General features: G+C 35.2%; 1 non-coding gene across 1 annotated transcript; it reads left to right on the top strand.

The window, feature by feature from the left end:
* Positions 1-15,740: 15,740 nt before the first annotated feature.
* TRNAG-UCC lies at positions 15,741-15,813 on the top strand. Its single transcript has one exon. It is a non-coding gene; the product is annotated as a tRNA-Gly (tRNA).
* The last annotated feature ends 1,205 nt before the right edge of the window (positions 15,814-17,018 follow it).

Here is a 17,018-nt window from a genome sequence, read left to right as displayed (position 1 = left end):
GGCAGCATGATCTTAACTATTGCTTTCCCGTACAATTTATCAAGACTATAGGATTTATGTTTCTTCCCAAAAGCTCTCTCTAAACCAATGTTGGCTTTAAAATCTGATGATAGCTTAGAAGTTAGAAAGTCCATACAGCGCTTAGATTGTGCCCACATTCCAATTCCAGTCCACCTTCTCTCACCCAGGGACCTCTGAGGGCCAGTAGAGAACTATGGCAAGAAGCTAGGGTGTAGGCTTCTCACCTGCACTTGAGTCCCACCTGTGACACAAGCTTGAGTAGTTTGAGAAAGTTTTTTTTTTAAATAAAACATTTAATTGAGCTAATTATAAAATTAAGAACAGTTATAAAAAAATAACACAGACCAGATACTCTATAACATTTACCATTACCCCCAATGGTAATATCTTGCAAAGTATAGTATAATATCACAACCAGAATATTGGCATTGATACAATGAACTCATTTCAGATTTCCCAATTTTTCCTACTACTCATTTCTGTGTGTGTTTAGTTCAGTACAATTTCAACATATGCAGGATAGCGCATCCACCATTACAGCCAAAATTTAGATCATTTGCATGACCACAGGATCCCTCCTGGTGTCTTTTGATAACCTCCACTTCCCCGCTGCCACCCTCTCTTATCCCTTACCCGTGACAGCAATTTTCATGTCTCTTAATTTTGTCACTTCAAAAATATTATACAAATGGAATAATATAGAAGTTAATACTTTGGAACTGGCTTTTTCACTCAGCATAATTCCCTTGATATCCATCTAAGTTGTTGCATGTGGCAAATAGTTTACTTTTTATTGCAAATGTATATTACTGATTCATTTATTGTGATGGATGTCCCACAGTTTAGTAAACCATTCCCCGATGGGGAGACATTTTGGTTTCTAGCGGTTTGGAGCTATGACCAATAAAGCTGTTACGAAGAATCATGTGCAGGCTTTTGTGTGGACATAAGTTTTCATTTCTCTGGAATAATTGTCTACATGAGTGATGTGCAAGTATTTCCCCCCATTCTGTGTCTTGTATTTCACTTTCTTAACAGGTTCCTTTGCACGGCCAAACTTTTAAAAATCTTGATGAAGTCCGATTTATCCATTTTTCTGTTTATGGATTGTGCTTTATGTGTCAAGTATAAAAAGTCTTTGCCTAAGTCACAAATACTATTTCCTACATACATTTCTAAAAGATTTATAGTTTTATGTTTTATACTTTGGGTCAATTTTGTGTAAAGTGTGAGAGCTAAGTTAATATTTTTAACTATAGTAGATGTTCATTTGCACCAGCACCTTTCTTGAAAAGACTTATTCCACCATTTAATTGCTTTTACAACTATCTTGAAGATCAGTTGGACACGTTTGTGTAGGTGTATTTCTCAGTTCTCTGTTCTGTTGCCTCAGTCCATAACTCTATCCCTCTGCCATTTCCACAGTGTCTTGATTACTGTAGTTACATAGTTAGTCTTAACATTGGGTGGTATGATTCATCTCACTTTATTCTTGTTTGTGTCAAGATTGTTTTAGCTCTTATAGGGCTATGTCTTTCCATAGAAATTTTAGAATAAGCTTGCCTGTGTCTACAAAAAAAAACTTGTTATTTTGGTAGAAATTGCATCAAACCTATATGTCAGTTTGGAGAGAATCGACATCTTTACCATGTTGAGTATTCCAATCCATTAACACAGTGTCTCTCTCCACTTACAAGATCTTTTTTGATTTCTTTCATCATTTTGTGCCTTTTAACAGTGTTTCACATTGGGATTAGATTGTGTTTTCATATTTCTAATACACCTATAATGTATTGTCTATTATGTTATTATGTGTTATAGACAATATTATGTACAGGATTACAAAAAGGGAAAATAAGAAAGGGTCGAAATCTGCAGTTTTGAAAGGGAAGCACTTCTTAAAAAATTTAAATGACTGTAACTAAATATACACCATCTGTGTATGATGTTGAAATAATTTTAAATGATAATGTTATAATTGTTTATAGAGGAATTGATAGAGACCTATAATTTTTCATGAATGCAGAACATCTTTTTAAAGTCATGCATTAGTGCATTTTTTAATTACTCTTCTTTTGCCTGCAGTTTTATGATACATGTTGTAAAATGAAGACTGGTCCTTGCTTATGTTCCTATATTGACCAATAATCCCTGTATCACGAAACAGATGACAAATTAATTAGCAAGTACCCAGTGAGCTAAATTTAAAAATAAATAAGGAAAGATTTCTTAAGTAATTGAAAACTCTAAGGGCATTATTTTACATAAATTGGGATGGGTCTGTGTCATTTTCCCCATGTATTCAATTATTTAGCATCATTTAAAACGTTAAGATTTATACAGCTTCACAGGTAATAAACTGGGTAAAAGCAGGTTTGATAGCTAAGATATTTATGTAAAGTTCTGAACTTTACTGAGATGAGAAAAAAATTGGGGGCCATTTCTACCTCCCCTCCCCACACTGGTTCATATCTGTTGAAATATTACACCTTCTATAGAGGCATATACTTCTCAAGTTTTGTTTTTAAAGCATCTCTTTAGTTAAGCACAATGGGAAAATCTGCAAGCTTATGGGCTAGTGTAGGGGCACAGAGGCCAGAAAAAAATAAGACAGTTTGGAATCAAACTACTTGATAACTTCATGCATATTTTGCAGCACTGTAATAAGGTCTTTCAGTTACCATGTTCTTGCAGAGCGGAGGGTGTATGGGTGTAGAGTGACTTATTCATACAGGCACAAACACTCAGATACACAATTTTAGGCCTTTTATCACTGAGTAGAGTACATTGTAAGCAAGTGAATCGTTATATGATTCCTGTTCTAAATGACAAGGCATTCATTGCTTTAACCCTTACTTCTGGAGTGAAAACTCCATATGCAATTCAGTATAGAGGGGCTAAACTTTAATCTTAAGTTCTAATAAGTATTTTATACTCAAACCACCAGATACAGCTATGAAAAATCTAGAGATTGTTTATATACACAGAAGCATACTGTATTAAAGTAACTATGAATCCCATTCATTTTCATTTTATACTTTATTACTTCAAAGGGAGAAGCTATTGATTTTTCTGATCTCCCTGTATCAGCCATGACTCTGGAAAGAAATAGAATCTGACACAGATGGTTCAATAAAACACAAGAAAGGGACTATTTTGAGAGGTGTGGGCAGGTTTAAAGGACACAAAAAGGGTTATCATGGTACAGACTACCAGCAGTAGCACATTATTATATGTCCCCCTTTCCAAGTCTGAAGTGTCAAATGAAGGAAGTCGCATTTTCTAAATTCAGTAAGAGATAGGGCAGTGGAAGAGTGGGTTTCTGACAGGGAAGTTAGGGATGTAACCTGCCACTGTGGGAAATAAGGACCAAATAAGATGGAGGGGGATAGGAAAATAATGCCTCAGACCCTCTCTCTCCCTGCCTGTGGTCTGATGTCTGTGCCTGCCACTGGCCAAGACCACCAGAGACAAGTCATCCAGCGAGCTAAAAATATGTCATTTGTGAGGATCAGCCTTGCAGGCACTCAGCAGAAAAAAGAAGGGCAAAAAATGGGTTGGACCAGGCCAGTGAGAAAAGAGTGGAGTGAAATATTTAAATTGTTGACAGAAAGAAAACCCTACCAACCTAGAACTCTATGTCTGTAAATTATCTTTCAGAAGTGAAGGACGAATAAATACTTTATCACACAAACAAGCATTGAGGGAATTTGTTGCCAGTAGGCCTGCCTTACAAGAAATGTCAAAAGAAGTACTTCAGAGAAAGAAAATCATGTAGGTCAGAAACGTGGATCTACATAAAGAAAAGAAGAGCATTAGAGAAGGAAGGAATGAAAGTAAAATCAAATCTTTTATTTTTTTTATTCCTAATGATATAATAGTTATCTCTTTGTCCAAAATAATATTAGCAACAATGTATTGGGTGACCAGAGCTTATGGATAAGGTAAACAAATGACAGCAACATTATAAGTTTCGAGAAGGAAGAACAGTGAATATTCTGTTACTAGGTACCTATACTACCTGTGGGGAAAAATGGATTGGACTGGGGAACGGAGAAAATGCCTCAATTCCCTACTTGAATCACCATCAGAACCATCCCTTAACTAGTTCAAGTTCAACTTCACTTGAGTTAAACCATATATTATTTCATTTTACTCTCTTTCCAATAACTGAAGAAAATAGGGAAAAAATAGGGGCTATAAGGTAGAAGTGAGAGCCTAACAGTTTATTTTTTCTCATGGATTAAACTGTTGCTTCTAACTTGTCTCAATCCACAGATTTAATATTTTTCGGCAGACCCCCATTTCAAGAACCAACCTTATTATCAGACTTTCCTGTTTTCAAATTGAGGATTTATTGACGTGATCCTTCCCCAAATCCCTTTTTTTTAATTTAAAGAATAGGGATTTATACCTATCTAGTCTTACTCTCTTCTCCAGTTTTCTAAAGGTATTACCACAGAATCTTGAAATCCTAAAAATGTACTTCATGTACTAATGTGAAGAGAAGCATGTAGCTTTGAAGACAAATTAATTAATAATGAAAAAGGTATACACACATGTACACCTGCGCACGTATATTAAACGTGGTTCGGTAACTCAACAGACTTTTCAATACCCTAAATAAAGCTACGAAATAAAGCTAACCCTGAAACTTCACAATAAAACTTTCAGTCCTAAAAATGATTAAGGAAGTATGAGTGCTTTAGTTTTTTGAGGCATCAATTGGATCCAACATATTATAGGAATATTTAAGCAATAATGTTTAATATAAGAAGGGCTGTAGACTATTTTCAAGTAACCAGACTTAAGAATTTTTAATCACTTTTAAAAAATTGAATGGACTTTTGGAAGTAAAACCTGTATAAACCATTTTTTAAAATCCTCCTCTAAATCCAGTCAATTTTTGAAACCTCATTTAGAGTCTAAAACAATACTTTCTCTAGTTTCCATAAAGGCTTCCACTTTCAGGCTTCAGTGAGTAAGTATATTCTTATGAGGCTCAGGAAAAATATTGAGCCATATTATAAATGGTCATCACTTGTGAGGGTTTTTTTGAATTTATTTTTAAAGCATTCTTTAGTGAGACCTTCAAAATAGAATGCCACTCAAGTAAAGACCTGTCTCTTTCACTCTATCACTCTCTCAAAGCTTATTAGAGAGAATAGCATGCGTAGCTTCATCTGCTACACAAGTCCTCTCTAACCTTCTCTCCAGCTTTGTCAGGAAACTAATGAAGTCTAAGTGTCAGAACCCCTCCATTTCATAGAACTCTTCAAAGACACCAGTAAAGCTTTCAGGTAGCCAGGTGCTTGAAACATTGGCAAAACAAAGAAAGTCCTCAAATTTTAAGCCCCAAATTTTTGGATCACTGTCATCTCTTGTTTCTTAGGATGGCCCACTTAACCTTAAAACTTCAAGAATTAGGAAAGGATTTTGATTTGAGCCTATAGGTTCGTTGAAGCTGCAATTTAAATGTCATCCACACAGATTTATATTATTTTCATCACTCTTGCACATTAATAACTTGGTCTAGGCTTTCAATAAATACATATGTGAAATGTTTTTTGAATATTAAGTAACAACAAAGTGTCATTTAGAGCCTGTTTTTCCAGTATTCTAAATATTTAGTTAAAAGATACCCAGAATTCTTTTTTGCAGATTTAAAGTCTTCTTGAACTAGAGAATTGTAGCTCTTAAATATGTTCTTTTTCATAACCCAATCACAGTAACCTTTAAAACAAAGAGGAGCAAGTGCAAAGATAGTTGTAAACATGACATTGCTGCCATTTATTCTTCAGCGTGTTTTACCCCTGTATTGGTTTATGTGCATATATATCAATGTCCTGTATCAGGACTCTGAAAATGTTGGCCCATGGGCCAAACCCAGGCTGCCATCTTTTTTTAATTATTTACAAAAATGTTTTTAGATAATTGTAGATTTACTTGCAGCTTAAAAAAAAAAAAAAAAAAGAAAGAAACGCCCAATAGATCTTGTCTGTCATTTTACCGAGTCCCTCTCAGTGATAACATATTGCAAAACTGTAGTACAATATCACAACCAGGATATTGACAGAACAATCAAGGTACAGAATATATCTCCATCACAACAAGGAACCCCCATGTTACCTTTTTTTTGGCCAGATCCACTTCCCTCCTGCCCCCACCTACTTCCTAACCCCTGGAAGCCACTAGTGTAATATCCATCTGGATAATTTTGTCATCTCTAGAATGTTATATACATGGATTTATACAATATGTAACCATTTAGGATTGGCTTTTTCGCTCAGCAAGATTATCTGGAGAGTCCTCCAGGTTATTGTATATCATTGGTTGTTCTTTTTATTTCTGAGTAGTATTCCATTGGATAGATGTACCACAGTTTGTTTAGCCTTTCACCTGTTGAAGGATATCTCAGTGAGTTGTTTCCAGGTTCTGTGCACTACAAATACATCTGCAAAGAACGCTCATGTACAAGTTTTTGTGTGAATAAGAATTTTCATTTCTCTGGAATTAATGCCCTGGAGTGAAATTCCTGGATTGTATGACATTTGCATGTTTAGTGTTTTTACAAAGCTGTCAAGCTATTTTCCACAGTACCATTTTCTAATAAGTTTTTGGAGTTTTTTGTTATTGTTGTTTGTTCTTTACTTTTGAGTTTTATGAGTTTTTTATGGATTGTAGATACTAATCACTGGTTGGATATGTGGCTTTCAGATATTTTTTTCCTTAGCTTGTCTTTTTATCGCCTTAAGAGCAAACATTAAAATTTTTGTTGAAGTCTAACTTATCAATTTTTCCGTTTTTGGGCCGATGCTTTTAAGTGTAAAATCCAAAAACTCTGCGTAGCCTTAGATCCTAAGATTTTTTTCTATGTATTTTTTCTAAAATACTTAGAGTTTTATGTTTTAAATCTAAATTCATCATCCATTAGTAGCTGCTTTTGTATAAGGTGTGAGACTTAAGTGTTCTAGTGTTCTAGCACTGTTTGTTGAAAAGTCTATCTTTGCTCAGCTGAATTGTTTTCAGATCTTTGTCTAAATCAGTTGGCCATATTTGTGTGGTTCTTTATTCTGTTCCATTGATCTGTGTGTCTGTCCTACCACCAGTACCACACTATCTTAATTATTATAGCTGTATATGTTAAGTCTTAAAATCTGATAGTCTTGTTCTTCCTACTTTATTCTTTTTCAACATTATTTTAATTATTCTAGTTCCATTGCCTTTCCATGTAAAGTTGTCTATATCAACAGCAACAAGAAACTTTGCTAGGATTTTAATTTGAATTATGTTAAATCTGGACATCAATTTGAGTAAAATTGACATTACTATGTGGAGTCTCCCAATCCATGTACACAGTATGTTTCTCCATTTATTTAGATGTTCTTTGATTTATTTCTACAGCATTTTGTTATTGTCAAGGACATGTTTTGTTAGATGAACAGCTACTTTGATTTTTGCTGAGATAGAAAAGAGTAGTATATTTTTAATTTCAATGTCCACAATGAACCTAGGGGTTCATTGCTAGTATGTAGAAATACAGTTGATTTTTGTTTGTTTATTCTTGTATCCTGATACCTTGATAAACTCACTTATTAGTTCTAGGAGATTTTTTTTTTGTAGGTTGCTTGCAATTTTCATTTTCATCCCATCTGCATGTAAACGACAGTTTAATGTCTTTTTTCCTATTTGTATGGACTCATTTCCTTGCCTTGCCTCATTGCACTGGTTAGAACTTGAAGCATTGTGTTCAATAAGATGGGTGAGAGTAGTTCACAGTACTAGGGAAAAAGCATTTAATACTTAAACTAAGTACAAACTTAGCTGAAGGGTTTATATAGGTGTTGATAAATAAGTTGAGAAAGTTCCCCTATGTTTCTGTTTTTCAGAGTTTATTTCAGGTATCGGTATTGAAGTTAGTCAAATGATTGTGGTGCATCCATTGATAAGATCATGTGATTTTTTTCTTTAACATGTTAACACAGTGGATTACAATAATGATTTTTGAATATCAAACCAGCTGTACACCCCTGGAACAAACACTACATGATGTTTTTATATATTTGCTGAATTTTAGGTGCTGGTATTTTGTTAAGTAATTTTGCTTTGATATTCATAAGCAATATTGGTCTGTAGTTTGTTGTTTTTTGTTGTTGGTTTTTCATGCTGTCTTTTTCTGATTTGGGTATCAGGCTATTGCTGGACTCATTAAATGTATTAGAATTGTTGTGTTCTCTTCCATTTTCTGGAAGAGATTGTGTAGAATTGGTGTTAATCCTTCTTTAAAAGTTTGGTAAAATTTTCCAGTGAAACCATCTGGACATGAAGATTTATTTTTCTGAGGTTTTAAAATTATGAACTCCATTTCATTATTAGTAATAGGACAATTCAAATTATCTATTTCTTATTGGGCGACTTGCAGTAGTTCGTGTTTTGTGAGGAATTGGTCCATTTCATCCAAATTGTCGAACATTTGTGTTAATAATTACCTATAGTATTCCCTTATTATCTTTTTTATGTCTATCAAGTCTGTAATGAGATCCCCTGTTTCATTCCTAACATTGGTAACCTGTGTGTCCTCGGGGTGTTTTTTGGGGGGGGGGGTCACTCTTGTTAGCACTTTGTTAATTATATTGATCTTTTTGAAGAATGAGCCCTTTGTTTCATTGATTTTCTCTATTTTTCTGTTGCCAATTTCACTGATTTCTGATCTTTATTATTATCTTTATTATTTCCTTCTTTCTGCTTCTTTTAGGTTTATGTTGCTCTTCAATTTCTAGATTCTTGGAGTGAGAGCTTAGATTATTGATTTGAAATTTTCTCTCTTTTCTAATGTATACAATTGAAAATGACTTTTTAAATGCATTGCTTTATTTAACATACATGGCAATCTTTTATGGTAGGCAGTAAATCTGGTGTTATCTTTAAAATCTGCTCCCTCTCTTAGGTACCTCTCTCAGACAGGTGTCATCAGACTTATTTGAGTTCCTTAATTAACAAGTAGATTAAAATGTAAAATTTTCTTGTAATACACTTCAAGCATAATCCCCTTGTTGAAAATCTGGCTCTAACAAATGTTTTTTTTTCTTCCTTTGGCTGCTTTTGGGTCTTCGTTGCTGCGCACTGGCCTTCTCTAGTTGCGGCGAGCAGGGGCTACTCTTCGTTGCAGTGCACAGGCTTCTCATTGCGGTGGCTTCTCTTTTTAAGGAGCATGGGCTCTAGGCACGCGGGCTTCAGTAGTTGCAGCACACGGGCTCAGTACTTGCGGCACACAGGCCCTAGAGCACGTAGACTTCAGTAGTTGCAGCATGTGGGCTCAGTAGTTGTGGCACTCGGGCTCTAGGGTGCATGGGCTTCAGTAGTTGTGGCTCGTGGGCTTAGTTGCTCCATGGCATGTGGGATCTTCCCGGACCAGGGATCGAACCTGTGTCCCCCGCATTGGCAGGCAGATTCTTAAGCACTGTGCCACCAGGGAAGTCCCTAATAAATGTCTGAAAAATAAATGCATATCTATTCTGCAGCTCAATGCCATTGCTTTAAATGAGTATTTGATACTATGGTCATTCCACAGTGACAAGATTCAGAATCTCTTCTAATATATACTTGAAAACAGATTTGGTTTGCCACCCTCAAAGAATTCAGTATTTATTTTGAGTATTATAATTATCTGCAATGCACATTCCTCTCTTCTTCCCTTGTACCTTTTTCCTTTTTTTTTCCAAGTGATATCATTGAGCTCCTATTGTACTCAATACACTTCTGAGAACTGATATCAACATAAATAGAAACCAGTCCTTAACATTCAAGAAGTTGACAGTTGAGTAGGAAGGTGCATTCATATCATTAGACCCAGCTACAAATGGGGCTAAGGGGAAGCTCAAAGTATCTTCATAGAGGAAGTAAACTTAAAGAAAGCCCAGAAGGATAAGGCAGCATACAATACAAAGATAAAGGATCAAAGATAAGGAAATTGCAAGCAGAGGCAATGGTATAAATGATAGGCAACAGGAATGAAACAGTTCATAACTCCTGTTCTGATGGAGTTTGCATTCCAGCAGGTAATTCACACATTCAACATATATCCAGCTTATTTATTATACATGCAGTAAAGTAGCGAAGCACCGTGCAAGGAGATTGTTTATGGTGAACTTCTGAAGTAATTTGAGATGCATTGGTAGAAAAGTACGTGAGATCACTTTAGTGGAATTCAGAGAGTTGTAATGCAGAGTTGAAAAATGAAGGGAAGGGCTAGTTTTCAAAGGGTCAATTCATCCCTTATCATATTTTCCACTAGGGTATCATATTAGTACTGAGTATCCTTCCAAGACTTACAAGGTGGGCTGAGCCCATGTGTTGATCATTCTTTACTTGTATCAGTGGACCCACTCCACTTTATGACATTCTCTGCCCTACTCTTTGCCCTGGGAAGCTTAGCTCTTCATCATCAAAGCCTCTTGCACTCTATCAGCCAGTTGTGTGACACCAGGATATCAGAGGGCAGGTGGAAAAAGATTTTAAGGTATTTGTTTTTCCTTTTCCATGTGCCTCACTAAAGTCCTGCTGGTGACTGACTGTGTGTCTCTACTACTATTCTGACAACATTATTCCCTCACTTTGACCCATCAGAACTGGAGGTGGAAGGAACTTCCCGCTTTTACTATCACCTGGATGACTCACCATCCTTTATTCTCATCATCCTGCTTGTACCTCTCTCCACGGCTATTTCAACAAATTGTTTTCTGCTCATGCTTTTGTTTCTACCTGTTTCATGCCAGGACCTTGACTAATATAGTATAAGAGATGCAACCATGAAATCTTCATACTGATCCTCAGCTCTCTGACATCAATATGTTTAATTTCTTTGTACTCATAATAACTTTCTTTTATTCAGAAATCTTAAAACACCTTCATTAGTTCCTACACATTTACCTCCTAAAATGATTGAGAATCAATATATGAGTTAGGCATGCATTATTTTTACAACACAGATAAATTAGTTTTACATGTATTTAATAAGTAAGTAAATGTCTTCTGTCTTGACTCTATATAGTACCAAGTTCTAAAATCAAATCATTTTGCAAGTGTCATACAGTTCATCGTCTATGGAAATATCAGTTAAGATATGCTTTGAGTTTTGCAAGTTGTAGCTCTTTTTTGTCCAGGGGAAAAAACTCTGAATATTTAAAAATGAATCCACAAGCCTCCAGATATCCATTTACTATTTTAATGGAAATTAAAATAATGTCAAGGCAGTATAATTTGCAGACACACACACAGAGAAATAATCTCAGGTATCAACATAGGTTGAATGGGGAACCTGGACTTCCAACCCTACCTAGTAGTAGCAAGGGAGCAACCCCCTTCCCATCTTCCAACAAAGCATTGCCAGGAAAGGCTAGCTAAAACTGAAGGTTTAAATAAGGTCTAGAGTCTGACAACATAATACCCTAAATGTCCAGGCTTCCATTTAAAATCATTCATCAAACCAAGGAACAAAAACACTCAACTTGAATGAAAAAAGACAATCAACAGTCGCCTACGCTGAAATGACATAGGTGATCGAATTATCTGCCAAGGATATTAAAGCAGCCATTATTTAAAAAATGGTTCAATAAGCAATTACAAACTTGCTTGGAACAAACAAAAAATAGAAAGTCTCAGCAAGAAATAGAAGACATATAGAACAAAATGAAATTTTAGAACTGAAAAATAGAGTAATCAAAATAAAATTCAGTTGATGGTCTTAATAGCAGATTGGAGGGGGCAGAGGGCCAAATCTGTGAACAGGAAGCTAGAACAATAGAAATCACCCAGTCTGAACAAGAACGAAAATAGACTGACAAAAAATAAACAGATCCTCACCGACCTTGTGGGATTATAATAAAATATCTATGATGCATGTCTCAGAGTCCTGAAAGGAGAGAAAAAAAAGTGTTGCTGAACAAGTACTTGAAGAAATAATGGCTTAAAAATAAACCTAATTTGGCAAAAGGCAAAACCCTACAGATTCAAGAAGCTGAAAAACCCAAAGAGATAATCTCAAAGAGATCCCTGCCTGCACCTATCATAGTCAATCTTCTGAAAACTAATGATAAAGGAAAAAAAAGAAAAAAGAAAAAACCTTGAAAGCAGTGAAAGGGAAAGGACACTTTATAGGTACAAAAAAAAAATCAAATGACAGAATTTCTTATGAGAAGCCATAGAATCCCAAAGGAAATGGCATGACATCTTTCATGTGATTAAAGAAAAGAACTGTCAGTGTCCGGAAAATAGAAGAGGAGGCAATACTTACAAACATGTTTTATGAGACAAGAGGTAATCTGATTCCCAAACCAGACAAACATGGTACAAAAGAAGAAAACTACAGACCAATAACCTTCATAGATATAGAGACAAACATTTAAAATTTGGTAAATTAACTAGCTAAAAAAGAATAATAACATGATCTTATGAATTGATGCCAAAAAAAAAGGTTAGACGAAATTCAACACCCAATCATGTTAAAAAAAAATCTCTCAGAAAACTAGGAATAGAGGACTTCAACTTGATAAAGAACATCTAGAAAATTCTCTAGCCAACGTCATAATAATGGTGAAAGATTTTAATTCCTTTTTCCTAGTAGCAGGATCAAGGCAAAGATATTTGCTTTCAGCCCTGCTACTCTTTGTAGTATTGGAAGTTCTAGCCAGCACAAAAATGTAAGAAAAGTAAATAAAAGCATAAAAACCAGGATGGAAAAGTTAAAATTTTCCCTATTTGCAGATATTATGATGGGCAATGTAAAACATCCCAGGGATTCCACAAAATTACTCGTAGAAATAATTAGTTCAGCAAGGTCTCAGTATACAAGATGCACATAAAAAATTAATTGTACTTCTATACACAAGAAGTGAACTACTACAGATCAAAATTTAAAATGTAATATCACCAATTTTGATGTTTTTATTAAATGCACCCTGATATGACTGCTGTCACAATAGAATCTAACAAAATTTTTTCAAATGAAGTTAAAGACAACTAAGTGCTACTAGAGCCATCTTACGGAAAAAACTGAACGAACCTTTTGGCCAACCCAATATAACATCTCAACCAATATAGATCATTGTGGAGAAGGGAAATGGCCCGGAAATGATTTTTCCCAAATCAATAAATTTGTGAACTTTGTATAAAATCTTAGTTATCATGCCTGTTTCTTCCCAGCTTATTTATCCTTTGAAGCTCTATTAGTCATAGTTCTTAAAGTTGTTAAATAATTGTACAGTATAAGTGGGGAAAATGACTCAGGCCCATCCCAGTTAATATAAAATGCTGCAACCTAAGTGTCCATTGACAGATGAATGGATCAAGAAGATGAGGCACATATATACGATGGACTATTAATCAGCCATAAAAAGAAACGAAATTGAGTTATTTGTAGTGAGGTGGATGCACCTAGAGAGTGTCATACAGAGTGAAGTAAGTCAGAAAGAGAAAAGCAAATACCGTATGCTAACACATATATATGGAGTCTAAAAAAAAAAATGGTCACGAAGAACCTAGGGGCAAGAATGGGAATAAAGACGCAGACCTACTAGAGAATGGACTTGAGGACACGGGGAGGGGGAAGGGTAAGCTGGGACGAAGTGAGAGAGTGGTAGTGTATATATGGACATATATACACTACCAAATGTAAAATGCATAGCTAGTGGGAAGTAGTCACTTAGCACAGGGAGATCAGCTTGGTGCTTTGTGACCAGCTAGAAGGGTGGGATAGGGAAGGTGGGAGGGAGGGAGGTGCAAGAGGGAAGAGATATGGGGATATATGTATATGTATAACGGATTCACTTTGTTATAAAGGAGAAACTAACACACCATTGTAAAGCAATTATACTCCAATAAAAATGTTAAAAATATATATATATATATAAAATGCTGCCATTAAGGTTTTCAGTTTCTTAAGAATACACTCCTTATTTATTTTTAAGTTTACCCTAATCAGTTCTTTCTAAGTAATATTTCATCCATTTTATGATATAGGGATTACTGGTTAGTATTAGAATAGAAGCAAGGACTGGTTTTCATTTTACTGCATGTATTTTACAACTGTAGGCTAAAGAAAGTAATTTAAAAACATGCTAATGTAAGCCTTCAATGTAATAAAAATATGCTTTTCATTTTTTTCTTTTTTTAAAATTGTTTACAATGTTTTGTTAATTTCTGCTCTACAGCAAAGTGATTCAGCTATACACACACACACACACACACACACACACACACACACATATACATATATACTTTCTTTTTTACATTCTTTTCCATTGTGGTTTATTATAGGGTATTGAATATAGTTCTCTGTGCTATACAGTAGGACCTTGTTGTTTATCCTTTCTATATGTAAAAGCTTACATCTGCTAACCCAACCTCTGACTCCATCCCTGCCCCCAATCCTCTCTCCCTTGGCAGCCACCAGTCTGTTTTCTGTATCTATGATTCATATATAGGTTCATTTGTGTCATATTTTAGATTCCACATATAAGTGATATCATATGGTATTTGTCTTTCTGACTTACTGTGATAATCTCTAGTTGCATCCATGTTGCTGCAAATGGCATTATTTCATTAATTTTTATGGCTGAGTAGTATTCCATTATATGTATGTACCACATCTTCTTTATCCATTCATCTGTTGATGGACATTTAGGTTGTTTGCATGTCTTGGCTACTGTGAATAGTGCTGCTATGAACCTAGGGGTGAATGTATCTTTTTGAATTATAGTTTTGTCTGGACACATGCCCAGAAATGGGTGCTTTGCACTTTTATAAAACTAAAGTTCTGTATTTTAATGTGTTTATTTTTCAGAATGGTAGTTTGGGAACCTCTGTTCTTTTCCCTTTCTTTGTACAATCACATGCATAATAGATAGTGATATTATTATAGGCATATGAAGGAACAATATGATCACAATACAAAGCACTTTTAGAAAGCACAGTATGACAAAATAAAGATGACCTAAATATTGGAAATATGTACTGTGTTAATGGATTAGAAGCCTCAACATGGTAAGAATGTCAGTTCTCCAAATTGATCTATTTAATGCAATCCCTATCGAAATCCAGAAAGATATTTTGTTGTCTGATCTGTAGACCTATTTGTCTAAAATTTTTATGTTAAAACACAGGACCTAGAATGTGTAAAATAATTTTGAAAAAGAATAATGTAGTGGGAGGAATAACCCTACCTAATGCTTAGGCATATTATTGCAGCTACAGTAATTAAGGCAGTATGGTATTGGCAGAGGGCTAGACACATAAATCAATAGGACAGAGTTGCAATCCCAGAAATAGATCCACACAAATGTGCCCAGCTGGTTTTTGACAAAGGTATAAAAGTTATTCAATGGAAAGATAGTCTTTCCACAGATGGCATTGAGGCAATTGTTAATCTGTAAGCCAAAAAAGAAAAAAGAGGGCTTCCCTGGTGGCGCAGTGGTTGAGAGTCCGCCTGCCGATGCAGGGGACACGGGTTCGTGCCCCGGTCCAGGAAGATCCCACATGACGCGGAGCTGCTGGGCCCGTGAGCCATGGCCTCTGAGCCTGCGCGTCCGGAGCCTGTGCTCCGCAACGGGAGAGGCCACAGCAGTGAGAGGCCCACGTAACGCAAAAAAAAAAAGAAAAAGAAAAAGAAAAAAGAAAACCTTACACCGTATACAAAAATGAACTCTAAATTAATTCTAGGGAATTCCCTGGTGGTCCAGTGGTTAGGACTCTGCACTTCCACTGCCATGGGCCCAGGTTCAATCCCTGGTCAGGGAACTAAGATCCCACAAGCCACATAGCGTGGCCAAAATAAATAAATAAATATCTTTTTAAAATAAAATTAATTCTAGATTTAAATGTAAATATAAAATGATTAAAAAAGTAGGAGAAAATCTTCATGAATTAAGGCTTGGTGAAGAGTTCTTTGGCATGACACCAAAAGCACCATACAAGAAAAAGTTCAATAAATTGAACTTTATAAAAATTTAAAACTTTTGCTTTGGAATTACCCTATTAAGAAAATGAAAAGATGAGCTACAGACTGGGAGAGCACACTTGCAAACCACATATCTAACAAAGGACTCGTATCTAGAGTATATAAAAAAAACGCTAAAAACTCAGCAGTTACAATCAAAGTGGGTAAGCTGTGACAAAGCGAGAGAGAGGCATGGACATATATACACTACCAAACGTAAGGTAGATAGCTAGTGGGAAGCAGCCGCATAGCACAGGGAGAGCAGCTCGGTGCTTTGTGACCGCCTGGAGGGGTGGGATGGCGGGGTGGGAGGGAGGGAGACGCAAGAGGGAAGAGATATGGGAACATATGTATATGTATAACTGATTTACTTTGTTATAAAGCAGAAACTAACACACTATTGTAAAGCAATTATACCCCAATAAAGATGTTAAAAAAAAAAAAAACCCAAAGGTGCATAGATTAGAAAGCAAAAAAAAAAAAGTACTAAAAGACCATGTTATGTTTGCCTGAAAATGCGTAAATTGGAGTATTTTTTATGCTGCCACATTTTGCTTAAGATTTCAAATTTCAATGTTTATTTTACTTTTTAGCTTTGTTGAAAGAATGATTTTTAGCGATTAATAAAATGAGTTTCCCAATTAAAAAAAATAAATAAAGTGTATATTGAATATAAAAAAAAACAAAAACAAAACAAAGCACCCGGTTGGAAAATGAGCAAAAGATATGGATAGACATTTCACTGAAAAGTATATTCAGATGGCAAATAAGAATGAGGAAAAAGAAGTTCAATGTTATTAACCATTCAGCCAATTCAAATTAAGACTGCCATGATATATCTCTACCTGTTTATGACAAAAATTAATATAATGTATATAATACTATATTTTATATATATATATATATATATATATATATATATATAAAATGACACCAGTAAATGCCAGGAAAGATATGGAGAAACTGGATCACTCACATTGCTGGCAGGTATGTAAAATGGTACAGA

Source organism: Phocoena sinus, chromosome X (assembly GCF_008692025.1).
Source record: "Phocoena sinus isolate mPhoSin1 chromosome X, mPhoSin1.pri, whole genome shotgun sequence".
NCBI lineage: Eukaryota > Metazoa > Chordata > Mammalia > Artiodactyla > Phocoenidae > Phocoena > Phocoena sinus.
This window is presented reverse-complemented; position numbering and strand designations above follow the sequence as displayed.